Here is a 19,659-nt window from a genome sequence, read left to right as displayed (position 1 = left end):
AAATCCAGCAGGTTGAGTAAGCATTTCCTGCTCTTAGTGAATCCAAACTCAGAATGGTCCAGTGTTTGGAGGTTCTCTGTGTCCTGATTGATTCATTCCATGATAAGTCTTTCCATGGTTTTCCCATGATTTTGCATGAGGCTGGTCAGACATATGGGTCTGTAATTGCTTGAGTCTCTGAAAGGTTATTCCTCTCTTAAGCAGGGGAATGACTGTAGCTATTCTTCATTCATTTGGTTTAAAACCTGTATGGAGGCTGAGATTGAACAGTGCTGTTACGGGGTGTGGCTAAACCATGCTTCATGTTATTTAAGATGCATCCAAAGATTATGTCATGATCTATCGATGCAGCATTTTTAGCTTTTAGCACTTTTAGCACTTGGTCTTGTGTGACAGCTGGACGCGAGCCAGTTTCAGGTATATCTCGAGGGAGAGATGGAGAGGAGAAAGGAGTAAAGTTAGAGCTAAGTTATCAGCCAGTAGATTTGTTATATCTTCAACCTCAATGTAGGTAACAATATTTACAATCAGCTCAGTACATTACTGCATTGTGCTTTTGAGATTACAAATATAACTAAAAATGTGCTGTTATTGTCTTTGGCTTGGTAGCTGTTTAGTCTCAGACTTGGATTTGGTGGATTTTATTAAGCTCCTAAGATATTTGCTTGTTTCAGTGACAAGGACTCTAACATTCTGAAAATTACTCCTCTTACTTTTGGTCAAAATTATTTTCCTTTTATTATAAAGCTTGATGATATCATGGTTCCAAAATATGGATCTGTTTTGGAGTTCACCCTGCACTTTTTTTCCTATGGGGTACAGCTGCATCTAGGCATCTGTTTACATACATGTATAGTGTGGTGTGTAAATTTCTGCATAACTGGGTTTGCTGGGGATTTGAAACTTGCCAATGTATCTCTTAGGAGTAGGTAGTTTGTCTTAAAGAAGTTTCTAAAGTTACCTTTGGTGGAAGGCATCTCTGGTTTCAGTTGATTTATGGTCAGACCTAAAAGTGATGAAGATATGCAAGGGATGGTACAGGATGCTCCCATATAAGTAAGGACGAGATCCACTATGTTATTCCATCTAGTGTGTACTCTGAATAATTGTTCCAGGGCATTTGCATTGATAAAGTCCAGCAATCTCTGTTCATGTGCACTAGTATATAGTTGGATAGTTTATATCACCTAGGAAAATGGTATTTGGTTTAATACTGAGTGATTCTAGCTTCTGTGGATAGGCATTGTGACTTTCCTTTATCATAGAGGGAGTTCTACAGCTAGCTAATACATGATAGTGGACTTTTCTGATGATACCCTAGTAAGCCACTCCCATGCTTTTAAACATGCTTTTAAACAGGTATATAAATGGAATGGTGAATTTCTACACTTTATTCTGTTTTTTCAACTACTATTTGGATCACTTGTTTGTGTGTTTTTAATAAAGAAGATTCAGCTTGAACCAGCTTGTACTTCCCTACTTTCATTAGTTGATTTATACTTTGGAAAGTTTTTAAAGAAGTATTTCTATCACCTGTTATCAGTTTGAATATTCACAGTGTGGTGTTTTTAGATGCCTGAACTCTAGGGAATCTTAGATCTTCCACACAGAAGTTTCCTCGTTATTTGTTTTTAACAGCAATTTAGTTAACAACCAGTGAATAAGATTTATGTTGTTGTTGTTGTTGTTGTGTCTTTTGGCTTATCCCGGCTAGGGGTTGCCACAGCGGAACTCCGGTCCACTAATGTTTGGTAGTGGATTTTTACGTGCCGAGTTACCAGCCCTGATGCACAACCTTCAATGAAGGCACGCCCATTCATGCATGCCTCCACACAGAAGACGCTCTAGCTGAGAATTGAATGTGACAACGTCTTGCTGTGAGGTGACAATGCTACCGCAGCACCACTACCACGGATAGTAAATAACTGTTGAAAAAATCCTGTATTGGATATCCCAACAAATTAACTATGAAACTATAATACTTGGAGACTTAAATATAGACTGGCAGCTCATAAATTCCACTACCCCTAATGAATCCATAAACTTGTATAACTTCAGTTAGTAATTATGCCCACTAGAATCAATAAATCTTCAAGGAGACACTCAGCATTAGACTGGATCCTTACAAACAAACAAGACAAACTGACAAAAGTAGGCTGCCTCTCAGATAGCATAAGTGACCACATATCAACATTTGCCATTAGAACTCTCCATAACCTAGATAAACATATTAGGCAGGATTCACGAAGTCTCCGTGTAAGAGTTATAACTCTTACACGGAGGCTGCAGTTAAATGGAGTGATGTCAGCATGCTCTGCATATTTATGAGAGCATGCTGAATCACACCTAAGTCTAACACGGTCCGTGTAAGACAGTAGGGGGCGTGTCTGTAGGCCGAGCCCTGCAAGCGGACACGCCCCCAGAAGAGTAAACGTGCCCAAAGTAAACACCCATGACAGAGTCCATGGAAATGTGAATAAACACAACACAACACATGCCCCCACAGACTATGAACCGAAAATATATAAATGAACATGTTATAATTTTTTTAAAATTCTAAAGATGTTTGCCTGTGAGTGCGCTCATTTGCACGGGTGTGCCCGTAGCGCAGCTACAGTTAGCAGTCAGTGGGAAAGCATATAAGAACTAAATATGCAAAGTAAGCCAAGAAGCAAGAGCGTAGTGGTAGAGACGTCAGCTGAAGAGCAGGTAATCATGGTTCGAGCCCCCACAACACCAATTTTTATTTTTAGCAAAATAAGCACAAAACAAGTCCCTGACAAACATGTACACATATAAAATCACATTTTATGTAAAATGAAATGAAATAGTCCATTTATCTTGAAGAAATGTGAGGTAACACAACAAAAACAAATGCCAGACGTGCCTATAGCTGAGCTACAGTTTAACAAGGTGAGTGCATCTGCCCGTAGCTGAGCAGTGGTTTAACAGGTGGAAAATGAGTGCCCGTAGCTGAGCAGTGGTTTTACACGCTGAGACTGTGTGACCCTAGCTGAGCTGAGCGTAATATGCGTGCTGATAGCCAAATGAGGCTTAAACCAGCGCACCCTGTTTGCGCGGAGCTATGCACCGCGCCAACAAGCTAACTGACGGGAAACGTTGAGCAAGCTGTAACAAAACTGCCTTTACACAGACACACCCCCTAGCCTGTCTAGACAGTCATAAAATGTAAAAAGCAGCGGCCAGGTTCGAACCCAGGATACCATGCACCACAGTCAAGGTACTGAACCACTAAGCTACAACAGCTGTACTCAGAAATGCAGTAATAGCAAATATATAGGAATGAATAGAAAGTGGAGCATGACAAAAAAGGTTTTGTGAAGTGGATACAATTCCAAAATGGCCAATCACAGATAAGTGCGGGAAAAACGGCATATATAAGCCCCATAGGCGGGAATACACAGCATAAACGATTGTAGAACTGACTTGCAGCCAGAATTTGTCAGGTGTAGGTGAGGGTAGTTGCTTTCGAGCACAGAGGTGGGGCATTGAGGAGTCCAGATACATGGTCTGGCTCCTAGTCCACAATCATGAAGCCCAACTCATGCAGGGCCAGGTCCTGTGGGGAGCATATAGGGCTGAGGCATGGGACCGGTTGGCTCATGATCTTACCAGTGCCACAGGGATTCCAAGAACTGGTGAGCAGGTCTGTCACCACCATGCAGACCTGAAGAGATGCAAGCAGGACCAATTGAACCTTTGAATCCAGGAGGCCCGGCAAATGCCCAACGCCCCACTAATGAGTAAGTTACATTTAATTATGTATGTAAGAAATTAAATTAGCTGATATTATGGAGATGTGTATTCCAATATTACTTCATTTATATTACAGCTACAGGTGTCCGTTCTGCGAACCGCAGAGCCTATGGCGATAGGCTGGTGCGGTTGCGCCACCAGGCAGGTCAGTAATCCACTCCCAGTAACTGTAAAGAAATATCAAAGTATGACAGACAGCAAAAGAGTGCAGTGTAGTCACCAAGTAATAAAATGTGCAAGTAACAGTGTAAAAGTGTTTGCAAGTATTGCTTGATTACAAAAGTGTGTTGCAGTCTGAAATCCAAACAGAAAAATGTAAATGTCTGAAATAAAGCCTGAAATAAAGATGCCCCACCTATAATATCATAGTGCACAACCTGCAGCAGGCTGAAAAGTACAGCTGCAGAAGATGAGCAACTCACATGTGTGAAATATATCCCTGTTGAAATACTGAAACATGACAGAAGTGAGACTGCTGGAAATTATTGTAATAACTACAGGTAAAACATGTCAATAAAGCCTAGAAGTAAGTACCATCCTGAATAGTAAAATGAAAACAAGTGAGAGGGTGTGAGAAAGAGATATGAATCCACCAATAAAGTAGTAATAACCCCCATATAAAGTATACTGCAGTCAGTACAGAATGAAATGAATGTGACAAGTAGAACCAAACTGCGAAATGTGTCCAAAGTGTTGCTGCAGCTGGAATGTGTATCCCAAAATCTGGATATGTTGCCCTCAGTCTGCAATATGCAGATAGTATGATTGTCTGAAATATCAAACATCCACAGTTGTCTATAGCTATATAAAGCAAATGTAGCAGGATGATGTAGCTGAACAAAGCCAGATATGAACGTGTATGAATAACAATAAAATGTATATTGATGTAGCAGTAACAGTCCTATCACCAAATTGAAGTAGTTATCATATAGGAAACTGTAGTTAGAACAGTAGTGTGTATATATCTGTAGCTATTAGAAATGTGCAGCATATATATTGGTATTCGAAGGTGTTAATAATATTTTCTTCACCCCACCCTATAACCACATATAATCCATTCCATGTGAAATTGGTATGTGCAATCACAATTAACACCCCTGGACATTTGTCCTGATGGGTCATAAATATTTGCATGTCCGTTGATGCATCTGCCCTGTTCATACATCCAAACCTGATGGCCTGTTGCCATCAATCAACCCTGCACATTGTTGGACTGTGTATTGCTGTTCAAATTATGCATGTGTTATGCTTGCTGTTCAATGGTGTGAATGTCTGGGTGTTTGGTTAATGAGAATACTAATGCATGCTGTTGCAACTAATTGTGAGTGGTATTGCATGTTACTAACCCAAACTGTCATGACATAATGCAAAACATAGAACGAGAGGGAAGGCGGGTTCCAGCGGACCCACCTCTCCCACCTCAGCTGGCGAGTGCACCTGGCACTAGTGCCCAGTCTGGACCCTCCTCCGGTGGCCCTGTGCCACCTGTGGGTGGAAGTACTGCAGGGGATGTGGCCCGTCCCCCCTCTGCAAGCGTGGCCGGAGGAGAACCACCACTCACCCTCCATAGCATCCAGACTGTGGTGCGTAGGGAGATCCGGGACTCTGTTCTTGAGCCCCTACGCCAGCTTGAGGCACAGGTGGCACAACTTACGGGCATGCCTGTTGCCCGGCCTACACAGCCCCCAGCACAGCCCCGTCCTGGGCAGTGAAGGAACAGTGGCAACTGCCCATGGGTGGGGATATGAGTTCCACTGTTGCCATCTGTGGGCTCATGGGCTCTGGATATCCAAACCTCTGTCCCCATCAATTGTGTAACCCCCCACACGTGTCATACACCGCCCCTGTATGCATCTTGTTTGTCTTGTCTGTTGACCTACCTAACCTACCTCCCCAGCTATACCGACTTCCTTCACCTGACATACCACTCTCAACTGTAAAAAAAATAAAAAAATAAAAAAGGGCACTCTGTACACACAAAAAAATTACGCCCCATACATAGCTGCCCATTCCGCACACATGTCTGCTGGACATGGAAACTATCAATTACAATTGGCTGTACAACAAGTATTATTGTTGTCCTGACACCTCTCTCAGGGGTGGAAGGTTTCAAATGTCACACCAAATTACAAACATATGCACAGCTGTTGCTGATGAAGAAATGGGCAGCTATGGGCCTTACCTACATCCCTCCTGCAAATCCCAAGCTTGGTTCCCTACTGTCTTACCCTCTTTGTGACCCCTTTTACACCACTTTCCTGTCTCCCCATTTTCATTTCTTTCAAAGAAAATAGCGCAGGTGTGCGCCAGAGTAAGCACTGTTAAGTGGTTGTAAGCGGGTGTGCGCGTGTGTGCGCAGAGCTGAACACCAGTGTGAATGCATGAGCTCCGCGCAAACTAGTGCTAACCCGGTTACAACTGCTTAAAAGTGCCTTAGTCACTCTGATTGGCAGGTTCTGTAGTCAGTTCAAAAGCAAAATAAAATCCCACTGTCAGTCCCGAACACAGGACCTTGGAAACAGTAGTCTGTATGACCTACCACTAAGCCATGACTCTTATACAAGAACATTGTGCTAAAATAAATATATCATGTAATAGTATGAATGAATGTAAAGGGAATATAGGATGTGTAGTACACAAAGCATGTCATTTAGAATTAGTGTAAAAACTAGTGGATTCCCATAACAGTAGTGTGTGAACAGAAACAGCCATGCTAGATGGTAGCTAGTAGGTAATAATGTCAGTTAATATACATATATAAATGTATGTATATTTACACACACACACACATATATATATATATATATATATATATATATATATATATACATATATATATATGTATATATATATATATATATATATATATATATATACATATATATATCTATATATAGTTGTAGGTGTCATTGTGCATACACACGTACTACAGGGAGCAGGAGAGAGGAATGGAGAAATGTGAATCTACAACACAGCCTGAATAATGAGAGAGATACTAACCTTTACACTCACAGAACTCCACAGCATACCAGCATGGTCCCCGCCCTTACAATCTGAAAGGGCAACGCCTATCTCACATACCCTTTTATAGCACTGTCCTGAAATCACAGTGAGAACTGCAATCAGTACACAACTGGCTGCATGCAATTAGCAAATGCTGGCTTACAATTGGTGCAGAGGCCATCACATGGACCTATGCAGATACCTACAAAAGCAGCCTGTACTAACACTCCACACATGCAATACGTTCATTGCACTGTCTGGAAGCAGACAGAGGGAGAGAGACAGACAGAGACAGAGAGTGAGAGAAAAAAAAAATACACACGCTATACACTGAGTCTAAGCTGTCAGCAGTGACAGTAGCAAGCCGTGCCAGCAGCAGCAGGAAGCAGAAGTAGTGGTAACACAACCAGCTGCAACAAACACAGGTAATGTAAAGTAGCAGGTTAATAGTCTGCATACTGTGAACCCTCCAAATGTGTCATAGGTCTGTATCCATAGGTATGTCCATGTCATATGTTGTGTGTACGTAGTTCCACCAAAAGGGGATGACTATACATTACATTACATGTCAGTCAGTGTTAGGCCATGATCCTGGCAGCAGTTGTCTGTGCGTTGCCCTCAGCAATGGCTGTAGTGACTGTTTTGAAAGGTCAGCCAGGTTCAAAAGGCAGGATCAGCCCATCACAAAGGCAAACTGGCTGGGAACAAGTGTCTGCAGGTACCCAATATCACTGTATATGCATCCCATACTGAATAATTCCATAGCTTAGCAGACCAGGCCAGTTATGCCTATGATGTGGTAGTTCCCAGGGTCAGTAGAGGTGCCTCCTTAGTGGTGTGGGACCACTGTTGCTGTATGCCAGTGTCCAGGTACATATCCTGTAGTACGGCCAAGGTTAAATAACAGTCTTATATGCGGTTGTATGTCCACTTGGAGTGCACGTAGCACATATCCAGGGATACCATCGGGTCACAGTGATGCTGTGTGTTCTGCTTTGCTGAGGGCGGCCCTCACCTGTACATGTGAGATGATAGGGAGGTTACATACAGCTGTGATAAGTATTTCAACATGTGGGGGAGAAGGAGGGGGGATACCTGTCTGCAAGAATGTTGCCAATATGTGTGTGTTCGGTGAATGTTAAGTAGGTGTGTATTAACCCGGGGCATATCTGAGGCATTTGGTCCATATGTGTAACATAACTGAAGAAGGCCTTGTGGTTATCTATAGTGTTTGTGGCCATTTCCCTCCCAGAGTAGGCTGTGGCTGTTGTTATGAGTGACCGTAGCGTATTACCAGTGCTGACCAGAGATGCCTTCCCTTAATGTGAATCTGCTCTGTCCTGCAGTAGCCTCCTGCTGTTGTTATACAATCTGCTTCTGGCTGGGGTTCACCGGACAGGATGCCTAACCTTTGTGAATAGGGTCTGGGTTAGACATGTGTGTGCAAGTTCCATGCAATCTGTGGGATGTCCATGGTAAGCATACGCAAAGGGGTCAGCAGTGTGGTTTGTGGCTTCCACTGGCCCAGTGGGCTGCATGGATACCATCCCAGTCCGAACAAGTGAATAACTGTCTAATCACATACATACCAAAGTAGTCTACTGTGCTGGTGGTGGTGGTGGGATATGTATATCCAGGCTGAGTAACTTGTGTCCACATCACACTAGTGGATGGCATTCCACATACAGTACCTTGGTATGAACCCCCAGAGTGAGGTTGTGCATTGGACCTGTCGCAGTGTGCTGACCGATGGGGCATGCTACTATGTTGTATGGAATGTGGCAGGTATTGTTGCACAGGTGTTGGTTGAGCACTGATATCTGGCCATGTACTTGTGTATCCACCACGAGACACACACATGCAACATGTGGGAGTAGTAGTATATCACTACACTTGAGTATCATGTATAGTATGTGTGCCATATATTGCTGACATAGTTTGCTGATATCCTGTTTGTGTTCTCTTCCAGGGAGATGGCGCATCAGCATAATCCCGCCTACTCTGCAGCGGAAGATGAGGAGATACACCAGAGCCTGGTGCGGGAGTATGACATACTGTTTTCCCGCACCAGCCAGAATCAACAGGAGAGGGCTGCACTGTGCCAAGACCTTGTCCGTAGGGTAAATGACATTGGCATGCATAATAGGACATATAAGCAGGTACGACATCACTGCAGTGATTTAATCAGAAATGTCCGTCAGCGTGCGTTGGATATCCACAGGCAACAGGTTACCACAGAAGGTGGGGTGGCCACACATCCCCCCCTCACCAGACTGGAGGGGCTACTCCTAAGTGTTGTGGCTCCAGCCCCGGAACAGCAACAGCAATACACCTGCATCATGATGGAGGCTGGATCCACACAGCAGCATGACATGGAGCGTGCAGGTAATATGCCATATGTACACTTGACTGTTCTGTACACTGTTAGTTTATGCATGTGTAAGGTGTGTCCGTGGTATGTAGCTGTCAACATAGTATGTAATTGTGCATGTGTGATATTGGCAATATCAGCAGCTGACGTGTGAAAGGCAACTGGTGTACTACTGCACTGTATCATATGCAGTATCAATGGCACAGTTGTGCCCACTGACATTAATCTCCTCATTTCTGCAGGTCCCTCTGGGGTTACAGCAAGGCAGGCAATCCATGCTGGTGAGTGTGTTTAACAATACCTATAATAGTCCTGATAGTGCTAGTAACAGTAGTGTAACTCAGTAGTGCTCTGTGTGTATACTGCGGGGTGTGCATGTGTGCATGTTTGCAGGTGTGCATGTGTGCATGTGTGCCTGTGTCCATGTGTGCATGTGTGCATGTGTGCCTGTGTCCACGTGTGCATGTGTGCCTGTGTCCACGTGTGCATGTGTGCATGTGTCCACATGTGCATGTGTGCATGTGTGCATGTGTACACGTGACCACGTGTGCATGTGTCAATGTGTCCACGTGTGCATGTGTGCATGTGTCCATGTGTGCATGTGTGCATGTGTGCACGTGTGCATGTGTGCATGTGTGCCTGTGTGCATGTGTGCATGTGTCCACGTGTGCATGTCTGTATGTGTGCCTGTGTCCATGTGTGCATGTGTGCATGTGTGCATGTGTGCATGTGTGCATAAGTGCATCACTGGTAACATTGTGTGGACACTGTAAACTGTGTTTCCTGTCTTCCTCCCACAGGTTCTGGTGCTGTTCTGGTGTCCTGCAGCAGGGAATCTGAATCTGGTGCCACAGGTACTGGTAATGATGATATCTGTGTAATGGTACAGGAAGGTGTGTCAGGGTCCGCCATTGGTCAGCCAATTGACAGTACACAGCTGTCAACCCCATCATTGCGCACAGTCATCCTGCCAGTACATCCTTTGTCACCATTGTCCCTAGGTGATGGACAGGATACAGTGGGCATTGACCAGGGTAATGTGGTATCTGTGGTGCATGCTTCCCCACACAGCAGCCATGGGCAGGGTCATACGATGGTACCACACAGACAGTTGCCCATGGGTTCTCGTGGGAGCATCCATAGGCGTACTGCCTCTGGCAGAAGTGCCCAAAGAGGTCTGTCAACCTCAGCTATGTTTGGGCTGTCATGCAGGCACAGTCGCATATGGAAAAGTACACCAGACAGGGTCTGAGGGAGCTGAGATCATGTCGCACAGCCATGACTGACAGTATGTGTGACATCGCGGATGCTATCCGTAATTTCACCGATGTCATAGACAGACGTTGTGGGGACATATTACAGCAGTTCCACAACCAAATGTCCATGAGCCAGGGCAATGGTGGACGGTTGCGGCGTCGACTTGGCCGTATGCCTGCAACAGCAGCAGCTGGCAGTCGGCGTGGATGACAACAGGCCCGCGCATGCCCCCATAGTGCCAGCAGCAGCGCCAGCAATGCTGGGTCTGTGCTGTCATCGGAACGCCCCAGGAGACCACGTGCACGTGGCTCTGGACAGTCCCAACAGGGACCTGTGTCCAGTCAACACACACCCACTTCTGATGACAGTACCCAGTCTGGCTTAGTACTGGATATGGTCCATAGCACCCCTGCCAGGCACAGGTACCCTGTCCATACTCACAGACACTGATCTGTATGACCTGCCAGGTGCAGTCTGTGGCTGTCCACAGACCCCTGTATATGGCAGCCATGAGGTGGAACTGTGTGTGTGCATACACACATGCATGATGTTAACACCTAGGGCTACCACATACACACACACACTGCACCAACAGTCCCCCACCCTGTACTGTTGTCCCTCACCAACACACATACACACACATGTCAATTGGTGGTATCAGTGGCAGTCTCAGGCATACCTAATTCACACCCTGTGCATATGATGACACTGTGCCACCTCCTGCAATCTCCAACATCATTGCAGGAACAGGTAACCACGTTGCTGATGCACAGGGTGACTACATAGAAGTGTATTAGTAGTATCATGTTGGTAACAGTACAGTGTGCTAATATGACTGTGTGTATATCACAGCATGCCTGATGCAGTAACCGTATGACTGTCCTGAATTGTTATCTGCACCCACAGTACGTACCAAAGTGTAATAGCTGCACATTATTGCATGCCGGTGGTAAGGATGTCAACAGATAGCCACATACATGGGTAGCACAGGGGGGAAGCTAATGCAAGTAGTGATATGCAATGATGGACATGTACAGTAATGGTGTCAAGTTGCCCACAACAACTATGCAATGTGGATGTTTGCGCATGTTGATATGTGTGCAGTGCCAATGTAATCCAAATCACAGTTAACTATGACATAATATCAGTTCTACCATGGGCATCTGCGCTGTGCATTCCTGGGTACATATTGATAGTGCCTACATATTTGCACTGTTACTTACTGTTAGTGTTACCCCTTCTTTGTTGTACAATGAACTACTTCCAGCCCTTCTTACTGTAGCTTTGTTTGCATGCATGTTCGCTTGGGGTTCCCTGGAACACTGCTTCCACTTGCAATGCAGAGTTACATTGCTTCTGTGGACTCCTAGTGACATCTGCATAGCGTACGATACGTATGTCAAGTTTACACATGACAGAACGACACTGTCTGTCCTGTTCGCATGTACGTTGCCTGTGACACATTGCACATGTCTTACCTGGCATTTACCCACATGTGCAGTCATATATGCCAGTGCTATGAAACAGTAGCAGTACACCCACACATACACACCTTCAGTATGTTGTTCCCCATTGGCCCTATGTGTTGGTACTCACCATGGCAATCACACTACTAGGGTAGCATATGCAAAGGTAACCTGTGAATCACCTCTATGGTCCAGTTGTGGTTTATGTGAGTCATGTGGCAATGTCACAGCTGCCACATGTATGAAGTCAACCATCACCCTTGGCCAGGAATGTACAACACATGTGTGGGCTGCCACCACATAGCCAATCTGGGGATTGAGCTCTCTGAACCCAGTAATGCCATACCCTGTCAGGTGGCATGTCATACTACAGTGACTACACTACAAGTCAGACATAGACATGCACTGACAGCATGCTGAACACACTGGGGCATATGTGGGGACTCATAATAGCATCCTGCCTGAGCATCACACACCTCCGCAGCTGGCACACAGGCATATGTTACGTCGGAACAGAGCACATGCCACACATGGCACACACATCCCATGTGCCACACATTCACAGCCTGTAGGGCTACACAACACACCTGCTACAGATGTGTCAGGTACCTGTCTTGGGCGCTGCAGTGGGGTCCCGCTCAACAGGCTGTATATGGTGAAGGTCACAGTGATATGTCTCAGGGGCACTATGGTCCACCACAAGACACATGCATACAGGTCAGTCAGAGGCATGGACACATATGACTCAGTCATTGACCATGCCACTGTGGATGACCTGAGACATACCTCCCTGGACTACATGATAGGGAACATAGAAGGGATCTCTCAGCATGTGGCACAGGCCAGTATGAGCCTGATCTTGGTTGCCAACATACCCTCACCAGATATGCTACCACTATATGTAGGAAGGGTGTTGTATGTCTACATTCTGCTCAGTCTCCAATGTCATTCATAGGGTATCCGCTGGCTGTCAACGTGTGCTTACATGCTAGGGAAGCCACAATGATGTGCAAGGGGCAGCTTGCACGTGACACCCATGGCCCAATGTATATTGGCAAAGCTCCTTGATACACACATACTGCCTTATACTGCAGGACACGGATTACATAGCCACCTCCATGGGTATCACACAGGTAGGACACTAACAGTGCTGCTACACAACACCAGCAGTGTACACCGCAAGATGCATGCACTGGACACTGTCCTCAGCACGGTGAACGGCAATGTCTGTGCAGTACCACAGTCCTGATTCATGGCGCACAGGTGCAACCCATCACTGCCAGGTTATGCCTCATACCATGCCTGTTGTCCCCTACACATGTAACACACATGGACAGGGGGGTGGTATCCCAAGGCACCACAGATACACACACCTCCAGGTTGTTGGCACAGCAGAAAGCATCAGTTCCTATTCATGTGCAGCTAACAGTGTGTTGGACCGCCGTCTGGTTCATAGCCTGGCACACACAACCCTCCCATACTCAGGAAAAACACCTATCCTCCATAACAACATTGGCAATATGACAGTCTCAAAAACAGTCTTCATATGGCTGGACTGCATCCAGACAAACATTGTGCGTGAGCATTACTGTAGCTACAACACACTAGTTGAAGGGTTCCCAGCATGTGGTCACTGAATTGCAGTGGAATGACATGTTACCACTCCCACAACAGGTGGGAACATGCAGCACCTGTACATCAACTACATGTAGACTATATGGCCCAGACCAGATGTGTATCCCCTGCCGTAGGTATTTTACCATATACACCCACACTGTATAGACACATACCGCATGCGGCCCATGCACAGTAAGACACAGTCATATTGTTATGCATTGCAAATACCATTCATCCACTCAAGGCATGTGTCAGACATGGTAACTACTGCAGGTCACAGGTATTTATGTGTATGTATCACACACATACATCATGTGTGCAATGCCATTGCTGGTTTAGGCAATGGCATGCATTGTTATGCACAAAGACCCACACATGGTCATAATGTGTGACACAACCACATGTGGCAGTTGTGGGTTACCAGAACATACCTATCTGTACTCTGACAATGGTAACAGACCCAGTAGCAGAGCACACTATTGGCATTACTGGCCAACTAGCCCTGTTTGGCTGTGCTGATAGTGTGGTGACATCCCCTGTGTTTACTGGGGGAATATGCAGCATCTGGTGTATTGTAGTATTTGCCAAAAGGATCTGTTCTCACACTTGCATTTACACACACCCTACTACCCCCCCACACACACGCACACTTGCCATTTGCAGGATTCATACCCCTACCTAATTAAGTCATGACATGTGAGAGAGGCGCATTAGCGAAGTGCACTATTCGGATTACTAGATGGTTCCTCTTCTCTGGCTGTACTCATAGGGTGCTGACATCATCAGTGTTTTGAAAGGGTAATGTGCATCAGGTAGTGTGATCTCCTGATTGGCAAAACTGAGATGTTTGTCATACAGAATTGCACACACACAAACTCCCCACATCCAAACACACACACATGCCATTTGCAGGATTCAAACCCCTACCTAACTATGTTATGACACTCGAGACGGACGCATTAGCAGAGCGTGCTATTCGCATTACTGGGAGGTTTCCCTTCTCCTGCTGTACTTATAGGGTGCTGACATCATCAGTGTTTAGAAAGGGGAATGTGCATCCTGTGGTGTGTTCTCCTAGTTGCCAAAAGGGATATTTCATTCATACAGACTTGCACACACACTAACCCCCTCTACACACACTGAGCATTTGCAGGATTCAAACCCCTCCCTAACTATGTTATGACACTTGAGATGGACGCATTAGCAGAGTACACTATTTGCATTACTGGGAGGTTTCCCTTCTCCTGCTGTACTTATAGGGTGCTGATATCATCAGTGTTTAGAAAGGGGAATGTGCATCCTGTGGTGTGTTCTCCTAATTGCCAAAAGGGATATTTCTTTCATACAGACTTGCACACACCCTAACTCCCTCTACACACACTGAGCATTTGCAGGATTAAAACCCCTACCTAACTATGTTATGACACTCGGGACGGACACATTAGCAGAGCGCGCTATTCGCATTACTGGGAGGTTTCCCTTCTCCTGCTGTACTTATAGGGCGCTGACATCATCAGTGTTTAGAAAGGGGAATGTGCATCAGGTAGTTCCCTCACACAGACTTTCACACACACAAACCCCACTCACCCACTGAGCATTTGCAGGATTCAAACCCCTACCTACCTATATTATGACACTTGAGGGAAACGCATTAGCAGAGTGCACTATCCGAATTACTGGGCATCTGTTCTGCACCTGCAGTATTTATAGGGTGCTAACATCTTTATTTCTACAGAGGTATGTTCATGAAGTACTACCTGTCAGGTGGGGGATAGCATATATATGCATTTGCAGCCACTTACGTCAGGGTTAGATATGCACATCGCACTGGCAGGTTATGCTCTATACCATGCTTTGTGACCACAGGACCTGTAACACACAACACAACCAGTCCAGAACACCACACCAACATCCAGGACACATACTTAGCTTCCCTGGGAACAGTGCCGGGATATGCATGTGTTCACATACACCTTTCCATCAGGTACAGACATATTGTGTGTGAGAACTACTCAGGCCTCTACCACTTTACCCTACAGCCACTACAATTTGTGGGTCCATGTGCTATGGCAGAACCACACACCACAGCCACATGGGGGAATACATATTGCACCTGTCCATCTGCAACATGGGTACCCACTGTTCCACACCATAGGTAGACCACCATTGTTGATATCTGACCATACCCACCTTTCCCTGGACATCCATATCCCATCTCCACCCCCAGGCAAGGTTGTCACTGCACACAAACTGTATTTAGCACAAGCAGACTCTACACTTGTGAAGACTGGGGTGGACAACTTCAGAGGACCCATGCTGGGGGACTATACTGGCCACTCAGCATAATCCTTGACAATTGCATTCTATGAGCATGTGTAAGCTTTGCATTGATCATGCTATCCCACATATACCCATGACTGTTCCACAACAAGACGCCTGTCAGGTGTACACCAGCCATATATGAGTCGTACAACAGACAGAGTGAGCTACAGAGGGAGGACATCTGTGAACAGTTCCAGCACAGCACTTCATTCACACATAATCATCACAACACAGTGTTGACAGTGGAATTGTCCAGAGAATGCAGATAGGGCTCCCCTCAGTCTGTTATTGACGGCCACGTACTGTTGGAGATCCTCAGCAACCCTCTTCCAGCACACACCGACAATATGGCTGTGGCTTAGCACATTCAAACCCTGGGATCTCCACTGTGCCCCTGCTTGACAGAGGCACAGCTCACTAGCCCCACACGTTGCCTTATGTGACCTACTGTACAGTGGCACAGTAGCCTACTGTACTGGGGATGCAGATGCCAAGCACACTCTGTCTGAGCTGTCATTCCCTAGGGCAACAAGCCTAGTATTGACCTCTACACCCATATGTTCAATTGTCAGATGCACACTATTTGTTGTGCTGTTCTACTGTTTGCAGGTCTTTATTGCCATAGCATTCCCTGTTCCTATGACTAACTTGTGTATCTGTGGAAGATGTTTGCATATGACGGCGATCCACTATATCACTTATGTCTCTGTAGTCATTTACTGTGTGCACTGGGCAGATTGCTGTGTTGTGGTTGGTTCCTGGAATGACACGTACAAATACCAGATATGTGTGGCCAACTGCTAAATGGAGATATGGCCTAAGTGTGTGAGCATGCCCAGTTCAGCCTTTCCATGGCATGTTGTCTGACATATGCCTCATTTATCAAAGTGTGCGAGCATGCCCAGTGTGAGCTTTCCATATGTTGCACTCTGAAGTCCACCACATATTTGGGTGTGTGTGAAGTCCAACAATATCTCACATTTATGGTTGTGTGTTGGGTGTCATGTTGTGTACTAACTGGCCAACTGCTTCGTGTCTGCCACAACAGGGATTATACTGTGCCTGCAGGGATTGCATGGGATACTTTGCAGACAGTTGTCAACATACTTTCATAATGACCTAACACTGTAGTACCGTATAGTGTACTGGTTCAGTACTTTCACTGTGGTGGACAGTATCCTGGGCTTTAGTCCTATCACTGCTTGACATCTTTAAAGTGAGCACAACAGACTGTGCAGGGGCCAGTTGTGCACATATGACCATGTTGCATTATGTTCAGATATGGACTACCTTCACCAGGCTCGTCCAACATTGGTAGTGTATTCCACAACATGGGTGGACATTGGCAAACACTAGCGATGTTCCCTAGGCCATTTCTGATGCTAGTCACAGGGTGTGTTTGTCCTTCGACACACATTGTAACTGGAGTTTGCCATGACATATGTCATGGTTAGTATACGGTGCCTCCGTCTACCTCTGACATAACAGTGATACCCAGGGTTAGCTTACCATCTCCCATCCACTCATCAGGATTCCTCTTGAGGGGTGTCGATAGGTGACTCTCTGGCTGACCTGTACCGGGAGTTTACTGAAGAGGGGGGTGCCTTATGTGTTATGGATCATTCTGCACAGCTTGTCCTATGTATGTCAGTGCTGGGGTTCAGGTCTCTCATGTGCATAGCTCACTGCCATTCAGATTGTACAGGGTGCAGCATGTTCATTGATTCCAGGTTGGACATGGCTTCATACATCAGGCACAGCTTGCCTGTAGCTGGTCAGTATGGCGGTGTGTGGGGCTGCAGTTTGTTTACTCAGGCAACACATGGCATCTGTTCATGCTCTTTGCTAATCCTGGTGGGGTACTGTCGTGGACTCTACAGTAGATGGAGGTGTCTGCTGAGGTATATCCCACAGGGGCTATTGTAGTCAAATGTGACGCTGATGAAGGATGACTGCAGAGCCACAGTGACCTCCCCTTATCTACATCTGACATCCTTCATGATTGGGTGGGTATATAGTATGTTTCTGCAAACACTACAGCCACATGTTTGTCCAGTGCAGGATATCTATCACCTTTTGTCCCCAGGTCTCTCATTGCATGTTAGGTACATAATGGGTTAACACCTGTGTGGTAATTTGTGGGCACTTACTGTATATCCATGGTGGTTGTCTATACACAGTTCTGCAATTAGCTTACTGACATGGCTATGGCTCCAGTTGTCTGTTTGTAGGTGGCCCTTTTGTGGGTTGCTTGTGTCAGCTGGGGGTCGGATATGGTGGGCTGTTTATACTCCTCTGCATACATGTTCAGTCACAGTCCTTCCATGTTGGCCTATACCTATGGAACATATATACAGAATGGGGGGGGGCCCAGGACCATGCATTGTGGGATGCCACTCATATCTGCTTTGTAGTCTGATATGGATGCAGCATATCTGACCATGTCAGTTCTGTCCTTGGTCTGGTTTGCAACCCCTCTACTGACATAGGGGTATATATTTATGCTGGTGAACATATCCATACTGAACTCATAGGGTATTGTCTAGAAGCATATGCACGGTCCAGCTACGCTGTGTGGACCACATTGCCCTCATCAATGACCTTAATGACCGCTTCAAATGGGTCAAACATGTTTAGGGGCAGGATCTGCAGTTACGACAGCCACACTGTTTAGGGTCCAGTATCAGTAGGTCCACAATAGCTTTATGTCTGCGGTACATACTGATCCTTTCCATAGCTGTGCAGACCAAGCTTATCAGGATCCTGGGGTGGTAGTTTGCAGTATCCATTCAGGCAACACCTTTGTTGTGAAGGACCACTGTTGTTGTACACTGCTCTTTGGGTACATATCCTGTGGTAGGGCTGACAATGGGCAGTAGTGTGATTTGGCATTCCATTATTCTTGGAGTCCATGTTGGCCTCAGCCCAGGACACCATCACATACCTTTGCTGCTGTGTGTTTTGCTTTACAGATGATGGCTGTTACCTCAGCATCTGCAGTGTCAGGGGACCAGCAGTCTGCTGGGATAGATATTTTACATTCTGGGGGGGGGGGGTTTGCACTGCACCTGTCAGGTTGTATGTTAGCAATATGTGTGTGTGTGTTTGGTATGTTGTTTGTAGTATCTGTGTGATTCAGAGCATATCTGTGGATGCCCCACATGGTTCCTACCATCAGTTAAGTAAGCCTTGTGATTATCCTTAGTGTCCTGTACAATTTGTATCTTCATAGGTTCATGGGTTCATACTAGGCTATCCACCCTAGGGCATTAGTAAGCCTAGCCAGAGTGTGTGTGTCTTTTGCCGCCCCTTGCTATGTGACTATTATGGCCATTTATGAATTTCTTTACTGTGCCTCTGTTTGGTCATGACACAGTGAAGACCCCCAGTATACATGTACGATCATCCATCCACTTGGCAATATTCCTGTTGAGGGGTGTCAGTGAGGGGCTCTGCCTAACATGGATTGGGATCCTGTTTCAGGGTGTGGGGAGCATCTGGGTTATGTATCTGTCCCTCCAGCACATCCTATTTCATTATGTGTTGAGGCTGACATCTGTCACTCTCACAGCTCCAATGGCTTTGATTACCTGTGGTGGAGCATGTCCATTACTCCTGTGTTGGACATGGCCTTGTACAACAGACATAGAATGCCTCTGTGCAGGCAGTCTGTGACTGCATTCAGCTGGGGTGTCTACACCCAGGCAGCATATGACATATATTTCACACCCTTTATCCTCTTGGTGGGGTAACTATGAGGTATTCCGAACCACTGCAGGTGTCATGTACAGTACATCCCATATGAGTCATTGTACTAGATTATGGGTCTGATAAGGGAACAGTACA

The sequence above is a fragment of the Protopterus annectens genome, chromosome 7.part0 (assembly GCF_019279795.1).
Source record: "Protopterus annectens isolate FY-2018-M chromosome 7.part0, PAN1.0, whole genome shotgun sequence".
NCBI lineage: Eukaryota > Metazoa > Chordata > Ceratodontiformes > Protopteridae > Protopterus > Protopterus annectens.
Note: the sequence above shows the minus strand (reverse complement) of the source record.